The sequence below is a fragment of the Chlorocebus sabaeus genome, chromosome 23 (assembly GCF_047675955.1).
Source record: "Chlorocebus sabaeus isolate Y175 chromosome 23, mChlSab1.0.hap1, whole genome shotgun sequence".
Lineage (NCBI taxonomy): Eukaryota > Metazoa > Chordata > Mammalia > Primates > Cercopithecidae > Chlorocebus > Chlorocebus sabaeus.
Genome location: NC_132926.1, coordinates 48,912,350 through 48,927,893, shown reverse-complemented (window position 1 = coordinate 48,927,893; position 15,544 = coordinate 48,912,350). Strand labels below are relative to the sequence as shown.

The window sequence follows — 15,544 nt, the reverse complement described above, 5'->3', positions numbered from 1 at the left end:
CACTGCACTCCAGTGCAGGCGATCCTCCCGCCTTGGCCTCCCAAAGTGTTGGGATTACAGGTATAAGCCACTGTGCCCGGCCTCAGATACTATCTCCAAAATGGTTGTACGAACTTAAATTCTTATGAACAGCATATGGGTCTATATGTTTTAGCACATCTTTGCCAGCTAGTTTCACATATTTATTTATAACCGTGGCACTGAACTCTATTCTTAGTAGTTCTGATAGTTTTTTAGATTAAATGACCTTGAATTTTATAGAAATACAATCTTATGAATGAATACGTGGAAATGATTTTAGTCTCATTTTTAATGGTTACATTTTTAAGTATTATTTTTTACATTATACTTTAAGTTCTAGGGTACATGTGCACAACGTGCAGGTTTGTTACATATATATGTATGTGCCATGTTGGTGTGCTGCACCCATTAACTCGTCATTTACATTAGGTATATCTCCTAATGCTATTCCTACCCCCCCCCACTCACAATAGGACCCCATGTGTGATGATCCCCTTCCCGTGTCCAAGTGTTCTCATTGCTCAATTCCCACCTATGAGTGAGAACATGCAGTATTTGGTTTTCCGTTCTTGCGATAGTTTCCTGAGAATGATGGTTTCCAGCTGCATCCATGTCCCTACAAAGGACACAAACTCATCCTTTTTTATGGCTGCATAGTATTCCATGGTGTATATTCCTTATGCCAATTTCCTTAATCCAGTCTGTCACTGATGGACATTTGGATTGATTCCAAGTCTTTGCTATTGTGAATAGTGTCACAATAAACATACGTGTGCATGTGATTTTATAGCAGCATGACTTATAATCCTCTGGGTATATCCCCAGTAATGGGATGGCTGGGTCACATGGTATTTCTAGTTCTAGATCCTTGAGAAATCGCCACACTGTTTTCCACAATGGTTGAACTAGTTTTCAGTCCCACCAACAGTGTAAAAGTGTTCCTATTTCTCCACATCCTCTCCAGCACCTGTTGTTTCCTAACTTTTTAATGATTGCCATTCTAACTGGTGTGAGATGGTATCTCATTGTGGTTTTGATTTGCATTTTTCTGATGGTGAGTGATGATGAGCATTTTTTCATGTGTCTGTTGGCTGCATAAATGTCTTCTTTTGAGAAGTGTCTGTTCATATCCTTTGCCCACTTTTTGATGGGGTTGTTTGTTTTTTTCTTGTAAATTTGATTGAGTTCTTTATAGGTTCTGGATATTAGCCCTTTGTCAGATGAGTAGATTGCAAAAATTTTCTCCCATTCTGTAGGTTGCCTGTTCGCTCTGATGGTAGTTTCTTTTGCTGTGCCGAAACTCTTTAGTTTAATGAGATCCCATTTGTCAATTTTGGCTTTTGTTGCCATTGCTTTTGGTGTTTTAGACATGAAGTCCTTGCCCATGCCTATGTCCTGAATGGTATTGCCTAGGTTTTCTTCTAGGGTTTTTATGGTTTTAGGTCTAACATTTAAATCTCTAATCCATCTTGAATTAATTTTCGTATAAGGAGTAAGGAAAGGATCCAGTTTCAGCTTTCTACTTATGGCTAGCCAATTTTCCCAGCACCATTTATTAAATAGGGAATCGTTTCCCCATTTCTTGTTTTTGTCAGCTTTGTCAAAGATCAGATGGCTGTAGATGTGTGGTATTATTTCTGAAGGCTCTGTTCTGCTCCATTGGTCTGTATTTCTGTTTTGGTACCGGTACCATGCTGTTTTGGTTACTGTAGCCTTGTAGTATAGTTTGAAGTCAGGTAGTGTGATGCCTACCTTAAGCTTTGTTCTTTTGGCTTAGGATTGTCTTGGCAATGCAGGGTCTTTTTTGGTTCCATATGAAGTTTAAAGCAGTTTTTTCCAATTCTGTGAAGAAACTCATTGGTAGCTTGATGGGGATGGCATTGAATCTATAAATTACCTTGGGCAGTATGGCCATTTTCACAATATTGATTCTTCCTATCCATGAGCATGGTATGTTCTTCCATTTGTTTGTGTCCTCTTTTATTTCACTGAGCTGTGGTTTGTAGTTCTTCTTGAAGAGGTCCTTCATATCCCTTGTAAGTCGGATTCCTAGGTATTTTATTCTCTTTGAAACTATTGTGAATGAGAGTTCATTCATGATTTGGCTCTCTGTTTGTCTGTTACTGGTGCATAAGAATGCTTGTGATTTTTGCACATTGATTTTGTATCCTGAGACTTTGCTGAAGTTGCTTATCAGCTTAAGGAGATTTTGGGCTGAGACGATGGGGTTTTCTAAATATGCAATCATGTCATCTGCAAACAGGGACAATTTGAGTTCTTCTTTTCCTAACTGAATACCCTTGATTTCTTTCTCTTGCCTGATTGCCCTAGCCAGAACTTCCAACACTATGTTGAATAGGAGTGGTGAGAGAGGGCATCCCTCTCTTGTGCCAGTTTTCAAGGGGAATTCTTCCAGTTTTTGCCCATTCAGTATGATATTGGTTGTGGGTTTTTCATAAATAGCTCTTATTATTTTGAGATACATTCCATCAATACCGAATTTATTGAGAGTTTTTAGCATGAAGGTCTGTTGAATTTTGTCAAAGGCCTTTTCTGCATCTATTGAGATAATCATGTGGTTTTTGTCTTTGGTTCTGTTTACATGCTGGATTACATTTATTGATTTGCATATGTTGAGCCAGCCTTGCATCCCAGGGATGAAGCCCACTTGATCATGGTGGATATGCTTTTTGATGTGCTGCTGTACTCGGTTTGCCAGTATTTTATTGGGAGTTTTGCATTGATGTTCATCAGGGATGTTGTTCTAAAATTCTCTTTTTTTTTTGTTGTATCTCTGTCAGGCTTTGGTGTCAGGATGATGTTGGCCTCGTAAAATGAGTTAGGGAGGATTCCTTCTTTTTCTGTTGATTGGAATAGTTTCAGAAGGAATGGTACCAACTCCTCCTTGTACCTCTGGTAGAATTTGGCTGTGAATCCGTCTGGTCCTAGACTTTTTTTAGTTGGTAGGCTATTAATTATTGCCTCAATTTCAGAGCCTACTATTGGTCTATTTTCTATTCAGGGATTCAACTTCTTCCTGGTTTAGTCTTGGGAGAGTGTATGTATCCAGGAATTTATTCATTTCCTCTAGGTTTTCTAGTTTATTTGTGTAGTGGTGTTTATAGTATTCTCTGATGGTAGTTTGTATTCCTGTGGGGTCAGTGGTGATATCCCGTTTATCATTTTTTATTGCATCTATTTGATTCTTCTCTCTTTTATTCTTTATTAGTCTTGCTGGCGGTCTATCAATTTTGTTGATCTTTTCAAAAAACCAGTTCCTGGATTCATTGATTTTTTGGAGGGTTTTTTGTGTCTCTATCTCCTTCAATTCTGCTCTGATTTTAGTTATTTCTTGCCTTCTGCTAGCTTTTGAGTGTGTTTGCTCTTGCTTCTCTAGTTCTTTTAATTGTAATGTTAGAGTGTCAATTTTAGATCTTTCCTGCTTTCTCTTGTGGGCATTTAGTGCTATAAATTTCCCTCTACACACTGCTTTAAATGTGTCCCAGAGATTCTGGTATGTTGTATCTTTGTTCTCATTGGTTTCAAAGAACATCTTTATTTCTGCCTTCATTTCATTATGTACCCAGTAGTCATTCAGGAGCAGGTTGTTCAGTTTCCATGTAGTTGAGCGGTTTTGATTGAGTTTCTTAGTCCTGAGTTCTAGTTTGATTGCACTGTGGTCTGAGAGACAGTTTGTTATAATTTCTGTTCTTTTACATTTGCTGAGGAGTGCTTTACTTCCAACTATGTGGTCAATTTTGGAATAAGTGTGATGTGGTGCTAAGAAGAATGTATATTCTGTTGATTTGGGGTGGAGAGTTCTGTAGATGTCTATTAGGTCCACTTGGTGCAGAGCTGAGTTCAATTCCTGGATATTCTTGTTAACTTTCTGTCTCGTTGATCTGTCTAATGTTGACAGGGGAGTGTTAAAGTCTCCCATTATTATTGTATGGGAGTCTAAGTCTCTTTGTAAGTCTCTAAGGACTTGCTTTATGAATCTGGGTGCTCCTGTATTGGGTGCATATATATTTAGGATAGTTAGCTCTTCCTGATGAATTGATCCATTTACCATTATGTAATGGCCTTCTTTGTCTCTTTTGATCTTTGGTGGTTTAAAGTCTGTTTTATCAGAGACTAGGATTGCAACCCCTGCTTTTGTTTTGTTTTCCATTTGCTTGGTAGATCTTCCTCCATCCCTTTATTTTGAGCCTATGTGTATGTCTGCATGTGAGATGGGTCTCCTGAATACAGCAAACTGATGGGTCTTGACTCTTTATCCAATTTGCCAGTCTGTGTCTTTTAATTCGACCATTTAGTCTATTTGCATTTAAGGTTAATATTGTTATGTGTGAACTTGATCCTGTCATTATGATATTAGCTGGCTATTTTGCTCGCTAGTTGATGTAGTTTCTTCCTAGCAGCGATGGACTGTACATTTTGACATGTTTTTGCAATGGCTGATACCTGTTGTTCCTTTCCATGTTTAGTGCTTCCTTCAGGATCTCTTGTAGGGCAGGCCTGGTGGTGACAAAATCTCTAAGCATTTGCTTATCTCTAAAGGATTTTATTTCTCCTTCACTTATGAAACTTAGTTTGGCTGGATATGAAATTCTGGGTCGAAAATTCTTTAAGAATGTTGAATATTGGCCCCCACTCTCTTCTGGCTGGGAGAGTTTCTCCCGAGAGATCTGCTGTTAGTCTGATGGCTTCCCTTTGTGTGTAACCCGACCTTTCTCTCTGGCTGCCCTTAACATTTTTTCCTTCATTTCAATTTTGGTGAATCTGAGAATTATGTGTCTTGGAGTTGCTCTTCTTGAGGAGTATCTTTGTGGCATTCTCTGTATTTCCTGAATTTGAATGTTGGCCTGCCTTACTAGGTTGGGGAAGTTCTCCTGGATGATATCCTGCAGAGTGTTTTCCAACTTGGTTCCATTTTCCCTGTCACTTTCAGGCACACCAATCAGACATAGATTTGGTCTTTTCACATAATCCCATATTTGTTGGAGGCTTTGTTCATTTCTTTTTACTCTTTTTTCTCTACACTTCTCTTCTCACTTCATTTCATTCATTTGATCTTCAATTGCTGATACTCTTTCTTCCAGTTGATCAAGTCGGTTATGTCATGCGTGTCCATGTGAAGAGACCACCAAACAGGCTTTCTGTGAGCAACATGGCTGTTTATTTCACCTGGGTGCAGGCGGGCTGAGTCTGAAAAGAGAGTCAGGGAAGGGAGATGAGGGTGGGGCCGTTTTATAGGATTTGGGTAGGTAAAGGAAAATTCCAGTCCAAGTGGGGTTGTTCTGTGGCGCACAGGAGTAGGAGTCACAAGGTGCTCAGTGGGGGAGCTTTTTGAGCCAGGATGAGCCAGAAAAAGGAATTTCACAAGGTAATGTCATCACTTAAGGCAAGGACTGGCCATTTTCACCTCTTTTTTTGTGGAATGTCATCAGTTAAGGCGGGGCAGGGAATTTTCACTTCTTTTGTGATTCTTCAGTTACTTCAGGCCATCTGGGGGTATATGTGCAAGTCACAGGGGATGCGATGGATTGGCTTGGTCTCAGAGGCCTGACAGGTTACTGAAGTGTGTGCATTTGTCACGTAGTTTTCTCGTGTTATGGTTTTCGTCTCTATCAGTTCTTTTAAAGTCTTCTCTGCATTGATTATTCTAGTTCTCCTTGCATCCATTCTTTTTTCAAGTTTTTAGTTTCTTTGCACTGGTTACATAGTTCCTCCTTTAGCTCTGAGAAGTTTGATCGACCGAAGCCGCCTTCTCTCAACTCATCAAGGTAATTCTCCATCCAACTTTGTTCCCTTGCTGGCGATGAGCTGCGTTCCTTTGGAGGGGGAGATGCACTCTGATCTTTTGAATTTTCAGCTTTTCTGCACTACTTTTTCCCCATCTTTGAGGCTTTATCTGCCTTTGGTCTTTGATGATGGTGACGTACTGATGGGGTTTTGGTGTGGGTGTCCTTTCTCTTTGTTAGTTTTCCTTCTAACAGTCAGGACCCTCAGCTGTAGGTCTGTTGGAGTTTGCTTGAGGTCCACTCCAGACCCTGTTTGCCTGGGTATCAGCAGCGGAGGCTGCACAAGATAGAATATTGCTGAACAGTGAGTGTTGCTGTCTGATTCTTGTTCTGGAAGCTTCGTCTCAGGGGTGTACCCCACTATGTGAGGTGTCGGTCTGCCCCTAGTGGGGGATGTCTCCCAGTTAGGCTACTCAGGGGTCAGGGACCCACTTGAGCAGGCAGTCTGTCGTTCTCAGATCTCAACTCCCATGCTGGGAGATCCACTGCTCTCTTCAAAGCTGTCAGACAGGGACATTTACCTCTGCTGAGGTTTCTGCTGCTTTTTGTTTAGCTATGCCCTGTCCCCAGAGTAGGAGTCTACAGAGGCAGGCTGGCCTCCTTGAGTTGTGGTGGGCTCCACCCAATTCGAGCTTCCCGGCGGCTTTGTTTACCTACTTAAGCCTCAGCAATGGTGGGCACCCCTCCCCAAGCCTCGCTGCCACCTTGCAGTTAGATCTCAGGCTGCTGTGCTAGCAATGAGCGAGGCTCCGTGGGCGTGGGACCCTCTGGACCAGGTGTGGGATATAATCTCCTGGTGCCGTTTGCTAAGACCCTTGGTGTAAAGCATAGTATTAGGGTGGGAGTGCCCCGATTTTCCAGGTGTTTTGAGTCTCAATTTCCTTTGGCTAGGAAAAGGAATTCCCTTCCCCCTTGCACTTCACAGGTGAGGCGATGCCTCGCCCTGTTTCAGCTCTCACTGGTCGGGCTGCACTCCTAGACCAGTGCCAACTGTCTGACACACCCCAGTGTGATGAACCTGGTACCTCAGTTGAAAATGCAGAAATCACCTGTCTTCTGTGTTGCTCACGCTGGGAGCTGGAGGCTGGAGCTGTTCCTATTTGGCCATCTTGGGCGTGCCCCAAGTATTATTTTTATGTTACTATATTGATCAGGCCTTTCTGAACAGTGTTTGATAATAGTGGTGGTGATGAACATCCTTGTGTTTTCCTGATTTTAATTTCAAAACTACAGTGTTGTTTTGGTATGTGTGATGTGAGTTGTTCATTTGAGATATGTCTTATTTTCTCAAATTAAGCTATTGCTTATAAGATGCACCAACTTAATAACAGCTTTTGGAGGGTGGAGTGGGGAGAGGAAAAAGCTACTTAATATTAACCATACACATTGACTGAAAGATATTCTTATTGCAATGATGGCAAATGTGAAACAAACGTACCTTAGAATAACTAAAGGAAAAATTATATATAAAATTTTTTCCCTCCCATTGTTAGTGTCATAATTAAATACACACTCACTTGATGTAAGCAGTATCCTCACAGAAGATAAGTTCTTTTTTTTTTTTTTTTTTTCCTGAGTTGGAGTCTTGCTGTGTCACCCAGGGTGGAGTGCAGTGGCATGACCTCAGCTTACTACAACCTCTGCCTCTTGGGTTGAAGCGATTCTCCTTCCTCATTCTTCCGAATAGCTGGGATTACAGGCGCCTGCCACCACACCCTGCTAATTTCTGTATTTTTAGTAGAGATGGGGTTTCACCACTGTTGTCCAGGCTGGTCTCAAACTCCTGACCTCAGGTGGCCCACCCACCTCAGACTCCCAAAGTGTTGGGATTACAGGCGTGAGCCTCGGTGCCTGGTCAGATAAATTCTTTATACAGTATATACTTTATGATGTTCAGCAAGCAACATTCTATTCCCAGTTTTTAGAATTTTCATGAGAAATGGATGTTGAATTTAACAACAGTCTAAGCAGAAGGCTATCATTAGAAAGACTGATGCCCTGATATGAATAATTACCTAATGCTAAACCATTTTTGCAATCCTGGGATAAGCCTTACTTTATTGCTCTGTATTATTCTTTTAATAATCTGTTGAATTCTATTTCTGGTATTTTATTTAGGATTATTACAGCTATTTTCCGAAGTGAGGAGGATCCATGGGATTTTTGTTGTTGTTGTTGTTTTTGCCTATTCCTGTCAGATTGTGGTGTAACAGTTATGATCATTTCATCATATCAACTCGATGACTGTACATCTTTTTTCAATGTGGTAGAACAGTTTATATGACAAAAATTAGCAGTTCTTGAAAGCTAATTCAACATCTGGAACTAGAGTCTTTTGCGGAAGTAAATATTTGGTAACATCTTCAAGTTTTTCTTGATTATTGGTCTTAAAAAGCCTTATAGGGTCAATTTTGAGAATTTATATTTTCCCACAGAAATTATTGTCATTGAGATCTTCAAATTTGTTAGCAAATAACAGTGAAGTATCTCATAATTTTTAAGTCTTCCCTTTATCTGTTTCATTTATTTATTTTTTATTTTATTTATTTTATTTTGAGACGGCGTCTCGCTCTGTTACCCAGGCTGCAGTGCAGTTGCGTGATCTAGGTTCTCTGCAGCCTCCGCCTCCTGGGTTCAAGCAATTCTCCTGCCTCAGCCTCCCTAGTCGCTGGGATTATAGGCATGCGCCACAATGCCTGGCTAACTTTTGTATTTTTAGTAGAGACGGATTTCACCATGTTGGCCAGGCTTGTCTCCAACTCCTGGCCTCAAGTAATCCACCCATCTCAGTCTCCCAAAGTGATGGGATTACAGGCGTGAGCCACTGCGCCCAGCCTGTTTTATTATTTTTGAATTAATTTACTTAGCTCCTCTCTGCTTTTATTGAAGTCATCTAATGCTGTCAATCCAATAAGTGTTATGCCTCATCTCGTCTCATCTCTTTTCTTCTCTTTTCTTTTCTTTTTTTGATGGAGTCTCGCTCTGTTGCCCAGGCTGGAGTGCAATGGCGTGATCTCGGCTTACTGCAACCTCCACCTCCTGGGTTCATGCCATTCTCCTGCCTCAGCCTCCCGAGTAGCTGGGACTATGGGTACCTGCCACCATGCCCAGCTAATGTTTTTTGTGTTTTTAGTAGAGATGGGGTTTCTTTTTTTTCTTTTTTCTTTTTTTTACCAAGGTAAAACAAATTTATTTGGGAGGAACAATTCCCTTCAAAAGTAGATCCCTATCTTTAGGAGACAAAAGGAAACACTGTGATGAACCTACGGCCCCTAGTTTGGGGGGCCACAGGCCCACCCTCATGCTGCTGTGGGCTCTAGCCTCAGTAGCCAGATCCAGGTAAACCTCAGTTTCAAGAATAAAGGTGAGCCACAGACATGCAGCACCACCAGAGACAACACCACCCTGTGGCAAGAAGGCCATCCTCTGGACTATCTCTGTACTGCCACGGTAAGGCAGGAGGCATGCTGTGACTCCTTGTGCTCCGTGCCCATTGCACAGGCCAGTTCAATTCCCTATCATCTGCCACCTATGCTCTTCTTTTGGGATTCCAACTCTGGCCAGACAAATGTGAATCTGGAAACAGAGGCCCAGGGCCCTCTTGCAGTACAGACATTTTGAGGTGGGTAGGCAGCATATGTTACATTCTAAGTAAAACAGCTAGAGGGTAAAACACTCCAACGCCAAGTTATTTTCAAAAAGGGCTCTGTGTTATCCTATAGTTTGCCTTTTTTTTTTTGTATAATTGTACAACCTTTGAAAGTTACATAAGTTGTAATGATCTAGTACTATTAATAGCCATTCAGAAAACACTTTCCCTCCCTCCCAACAACCATCCAGGGGGAAATAAAAGTCCTGAAAAGAGGCCAGTTCAATATGGCCTCTACCCTGGCAGAAACAGAAAGTGAAAAGAGAAGAAAACAGAGATCAACTAAGAGGTGTTGCCAGTGTCTCTCAGGAGTGGGGCCCTGGCTGTCGCCTGGGGTCATGAAAGGCAGAGCCTGCGGCATGCAGTATGGCAGCCGGGAGACCTTGCAGCCACATCTTCCTCACCCTGGCACATCCACATCCCAACTTAGGTGTCATGGAAATCTTTCAGCAGGGTTCTCCTCCGCTGCTCTGCTATATGCATCTGGTTCTCCAAGTCCCCTCTGTCATAGCTGTCCGCATGCTCCTCTTTCCGTGAGAGGTTTTCGATCTCAGCCTCCAGCTGAGCCTGCTGGTATTCAAACAGCTTCTTCCTGGGTCCGGACTCCATGTAATATGCATATGGGTAGGTGTATTGCACGCTGTATCGACACTTGGCCAAGAGCTTGGCAGCATTCTGTAGGTACTGCCAGTCAATCCATGTTCCCAGATTGTTCATGACCCTCTCCTGAATCTTCTCGTGAATCCACTGGTATGTCTGTGCCTCAAGCTGCAAGCTTTTGTTGTGGTTTTTCCCACCTCTCCAAGTAGAATAAGTACTTCTTGAGGGCTTCCCTCACCTGGGCTTGTTGGCTCTGGTTCACAATGTCAGGATTCTCCTTGTAACGACTACACTCATAGTATTCACTGCCATGAGTCTTCCAATCTCCTAGACACATCCAGCAGAAGTCGTGTTTACATTTGGAGCAGTGCATGTGATTGCAGCCTCCATTCTTCTCAATGCAGATGTTGCACTTGGGACAGTTTTAGTGTGGGCACTAATGTAGTTGGCTGTTTCAGAGTTGTCTGCACACTTTGTGAGCCATTTCCGGGTTGTGGAGTGTCTGTGGGTGCATGATACATCTGATGACACTTGAAACAGAAGACCTCGTTGCACCGATTGCACTGTACTCGGCAAGCTCTAGGCTCCTGTACCCAAATAACCATGGGGCAGTCTGCACCAGGGCACAGCTGGAGCTGGTAATGACTCTCCACATAGTCCCTGAAGAGGTAGCGCCTGTATTTCTTTCTCAATTCTTCACTGGGAAGCAATGGAAACAAAGTCCTCTGGTGTTTGGAGTGGACAGTCCTAAGCCATATGAGAGACTCCCATGCCCACGCCGTCCTTGATGAGAACTGAGCAGTGCTGCTCCCGGCAGCTGCAGCAAAACTGGTGCTGACAGGCCAGAGAGAGTAGGTTTTCCTTTCGCACAAACTGCATACACACTGCACAGTGGTGAGGGGGATGGGATGTGGAAACATGTTTTGATGGATTAGGCTGAACTCGAGCCTCAACAAGCAGTTGAGCAGAATTGGACTTGAATCTGTCCAATATCTCTGAAACTTGCCAGTAGAAATTAACTAATATAAGTTTAGCAACTGAATGAGATACCTTTAGGACAGAAGCTAAGATGGTCATGTGCTCATTGAGGGCACCCTCAGATTCCTTGTAGGTTAAGCAGGTGAACTGGTACTCCTTGGGATCAAAGGCATCAGCCCCCTGCTGCTCCACATCACTGGCTACTCCCACGTAATAGTCCTCTATGTCCCCAGGGTCTTCATCCTCTTCTTCTTCCTCTTCCTAACAATTTGGGTCACAGTCCTCTTCATTGCTGTCAGACCATTGGCTATTCATGTCCACCGACATCTTAGCATCCAGCCAAGTTACAGATCAGGAAAGCAGTTGCTTTTTCCCCCTCCCCACAAAACTACCGCTTTTTCAAATGCATTAGTATTTTTGTCTTCTGTAATTCTTGGAGATCTCTCAGGCAGATGTCACCCAAGTATTCTACGTAATAGGATTTCCATCGGGAGCTGCGCCCTCGCGGCTGCTGAACCCAGACAAGCCAGACTGGGTCAGGCCGGGCCAGAGGGACCACACTGGGGAGAAGCGGCGGCGGAGGCGGCGGGCCGACATCAGTCAAAACCGCGCTGCTTCCTCCAGAAGCGAGACAGGGTTTCACCGTCTTAGCCAGGATGGTCTCAATCTCCTGACCTCGTGATCCGCTCACTTCCGCCTCCCAAAGTGCTGGGATTACACGTGTGAGCCACCGCCCCCGGCCTTTTTTTTTTTTTTTTTTGACAGGTAGCGAGAATTGGGCTCCCAGTTTGACCTGTGACTGTTTTGCTGCTGTGTTTTGGTGTTTCTGGATTGTTCCATGAGTAAATGCTAAGGGGAAAGGGACTTTGTTCTTTCAGTCTCTGAAGTTTCTTGAGCATCTAGAACACTTCCTGGCCATAGTAGGGGTGCAATACTTACTCGTTGGGCAAATGAAAAAATGACTGTGGGAAACAAATGAGAAGTAGCCAGAAGCCTCCTTTTCAGGGAAGACCTCATAAGGACAGAAAGAAGTAAGCAACAGGTCTTCTATTGTCTACAAAGGTGAACTTTTGCTATTGCCACTCCCCACCTCACCCACCCACGACCACTGACCACACAGTTCAAACGGAATTCTTTCTTGGAGCTGGTGGCGGGTGACTGGTGTAAGGGACCATCCCCACTGAGCTCCCTGTTCCCAGGCCTGAGCCTTCAGGGCAGTGAGGCCTTCTGATCACAGAGATGCGCAGGCAGGAGCATGATGGTGGGGAGACAGGCGGGCTCCTGGAGGAGGAGAAGGTGACCGCTAGGGCAGGAGATGAGTCACTGGGATGGGGGGCTGGGTGGAGGAGGTCTTGGGACAGGGGTTGAGGTAAGAAGACAGTTACTTTAGGTAAGGTTGAACTTCTGGTCCTGGAAAGCTCTGAGCTTGAGCCTAGGATAGGTGAGCTGTGGCTGCTGACCATGAGGGTGACTGCATCAGACTCTGCCTTAGGGATGAGGGGGGGCCCTGTGGGCTGGCCAGGAGAGGCCCTGAAGGTGGACACCTGCCTTCACCTCACCATTGGGAGTTGCCAGATAAAATGCAGGATATCCAGTTAAATTAGAATTTCACATAAATGATGAGCAATATTTCTTTAGTATGAGTTTGTCCCATGGATTTGGGACCTCTTGATTTACCCATCTCTGAGGCAGGGGACTCCCAGGACCTGGGAGAGGCTTCTCACTGGGAAGGCAGGAAGGCGCCTCCCTCTACCCCATATCCCCCTAAGATATTCTCAGCAAAAGGGAATCTTTAGCTGCAAAAGAGCAATACCCCTCCTCCCTCATCCATTCTTGCTTCTCAAATGGAAGTGTGAACTAAGCACACTCTCTACACGCTCCTCTGCTTGGGGGTGGCCTTCTGGCCAGCTTTATGGGCTCTGCTGGACACAGAGAAGAGCCTGAGGAGTGCTCACTTTCCAGCAAGCCACAGTCAGTCAGAGCAAGTGAGGCATAGGCCCTGTAAATAGGAGTCTAGGCAGGCTGGTGGGCTTCTGTAACCTAGGGGTGAGGGGCACAATCAGAATGGTGGGCTGGAAGGTGAGGTGGGGAGGAGGGGCAGGCAGAGGCCAAGGGGAGCAGCCCGATGGTGTACAGTGGGAGGGGCGAAGCAGGAAGGTCCTGAGCACTGCCTCCCAGGTACTTCCTTGGTGCTATCTAATCCGAGGTGCTCTGGAAAAGCTGAAGGTCAAATTCTAACTTCCTGGGCTAGAAAGTAAGCTTTGGGAAGTAAGTGTTGCGAAGGAGACGACCTCTAGGTATTGTCATGAAGTTTGTGTTACCCTCAGATTAGCCTCATTTATTTCTGGCAGAAGGTTAAAAACTATACAAATAATTTTTATGGACATAATTATGTTCTCATCCCAAAATAATGTGGCATAGTTCCATAATTACTCAGAAATGATCATTGTGTGAACAGCTATTAATTAGTGAATAGCTTTGGAAAAAAGTTTCAATAGGTTTGGGAAGCATTGTTAATAACCCATTATGATATGTCTGGGGGTCAAATCACCATGTCATGTCAAAGCATAGATTTATAGTTCCATTTTAAATCATTTCAAAATAATTAAGAATGTGCTGTGCATCTGAGTGGGCAGAGTTGAGGCACAAAAACCATATATCTGCATTAGGAAGGGAACGGATCATTTCCAGCCAAAATGGAGATCAAAGCTCTTTCAACATCCATTTGGCAGAAGCATGCACATTTTATGGCTTCTCAAGAAGTATCAGTGATTTTAGATAAATAGCATTCAGCTCTTCTTTCCCTTTCCCCATGGCTTTCTTGCAAGCCAAGAGAGGAAAATGACAAATCATCAGGAACTTCTGACCTTGACTTAGAATTTCAGGTTGGAGTTCAGCCATATGCGCTCTTACTGGCGGAGTAGGGGTATTTCTACATTACTCTTTGCCACCTTCTGGAGTGGGTCTTGGGGAGGCAGCTCTGCTCTTTCCTTTGAGACACATTCTCTTTTTGGGGTATGTGTGCTAGCATACCTTTAGCCCAGGAACCTTCCTGCCTCCCTGGAATGCTAGGGCACCTCTACTCTTTTGGAGCCGCCTCTCCTCCTGGTCGTCCTTGGAGACCTTGTTGGGGAGGGGAAGGAGGCTGTTCCTTACTGAGTGTTGATGTGCTCCGGTCCCTCTGCTGCACATTTCATGCACTTGATTGCAGCCTCCGACTGGGCAGGTACTGTCATCCCCGTGTGGCCAGGGAGGAGATGGAAGCTCAGAGAGATGAGAGGATTTCTGCAAGCTTGGGAAGGAAGCCTACAGCTGGAGGGAATCTTTAGGTTCAATATGCCATATACCCTTAGATGTTCGACCCCTCTCCACCACTCCCTTTTTTTCTTTTTTTGAGACAGGGTCTCATTGTGTCACCCAGGCTAGAATGCAGTGGTGAACAATGCTCACTGCAGATTTGACCTCCTGGTCTCAAGTGATCCTCCCACCTTACCCTCCTAAGTAGCTGGCATCACAAACTTGTGCCATCACTCCCAGTTTATTAAAAAATTTTTTTGTACAGACAGAGTTTCGCCATATTGCTCGGGCTGATCTCCAACTTCAGGCTCAAGTGATCCTCTTGTCTTGGCCTCCCAACATGCTAGGATTACAGGTGTGAGCCACGACGCCTGGCCTGGCTCCCTTTGGTGACTTACCCATGATGAGGTCATCTAGCCCAGGCTTAAACACCTCTTGTGGAGTGGTGCTCACTGGCAGTGAACTGTTCCATTCAGCATGATTAGTATACACCCATTGTTTAAACCAAAAATGCATATAAAGTAAAAGATGATGGCCTCTCCTATGCCCCTGCTAATCCTATTCCTCAGAGGAAATCACTGTCAGCAGTTGGGTGTGTATCATTCCAAATACCTTCCTATGCTAGATGTATGTACATTGAAAACATGTCAGTAGAATCATACATACTGATGTGCTTTTTCACTCAATAAATTGTGGATGTTCACTCAGGTATATGTATGCACCTACATCATTCTATCTATTGCCTATTGACCTAGCTCTCATTGACATTTCTTTCATCTCTGTTTTATCTCTTTCTGTTTATTTGCATAGTCAGTTCTGTCTTCCAAATATAATCTTCAAAATAGATCTTACCACTTCTCTCACCTTGTCCATCTCTGATGTGGACTATTATCATAGCTTCCTACCTGGAATCCCTGCTTCTGCCCTGGTCCTGCCCTATAGCCTGTTCTGAACCCAGCAGGTGTAGTGGGCCTTTCAAAATGCAAGTTGCATCATGACACTTCTCTGCTCAAAGCCTCTTACGGCTTCCCTCCCATCAGAGTTAAAGTCCAGCCGTCCCACAGCTTGGAGGCCCTCCATGCCCCTGTCCTCCTGCCGTCCTGCTCTGTGTCTTTGGCTTCATCTTCCCATTGTTTTCTCTGCCCCTGCTGTGCTGGCCTCCTTAGTGTCCTTTGGACTTGCCAGGCCTGCTGCT

General features: G+C 44.1%; 1 pseudogene; it reads right to left on the bottom strand.

Annotated features, from left to right (window-relative positions):
- Positions 1-9,429: 9,429 nt before the first annotated feature.
- LOC103244533 (E3 ubiquitin-protein ligase ARIH2 pseudogene) lies at positions 9,430-11,560 on the bottom strand (annotated as a pseudogene).
- Positions 11,561-15,544: the final 3,984 nt, after the last annotated feature.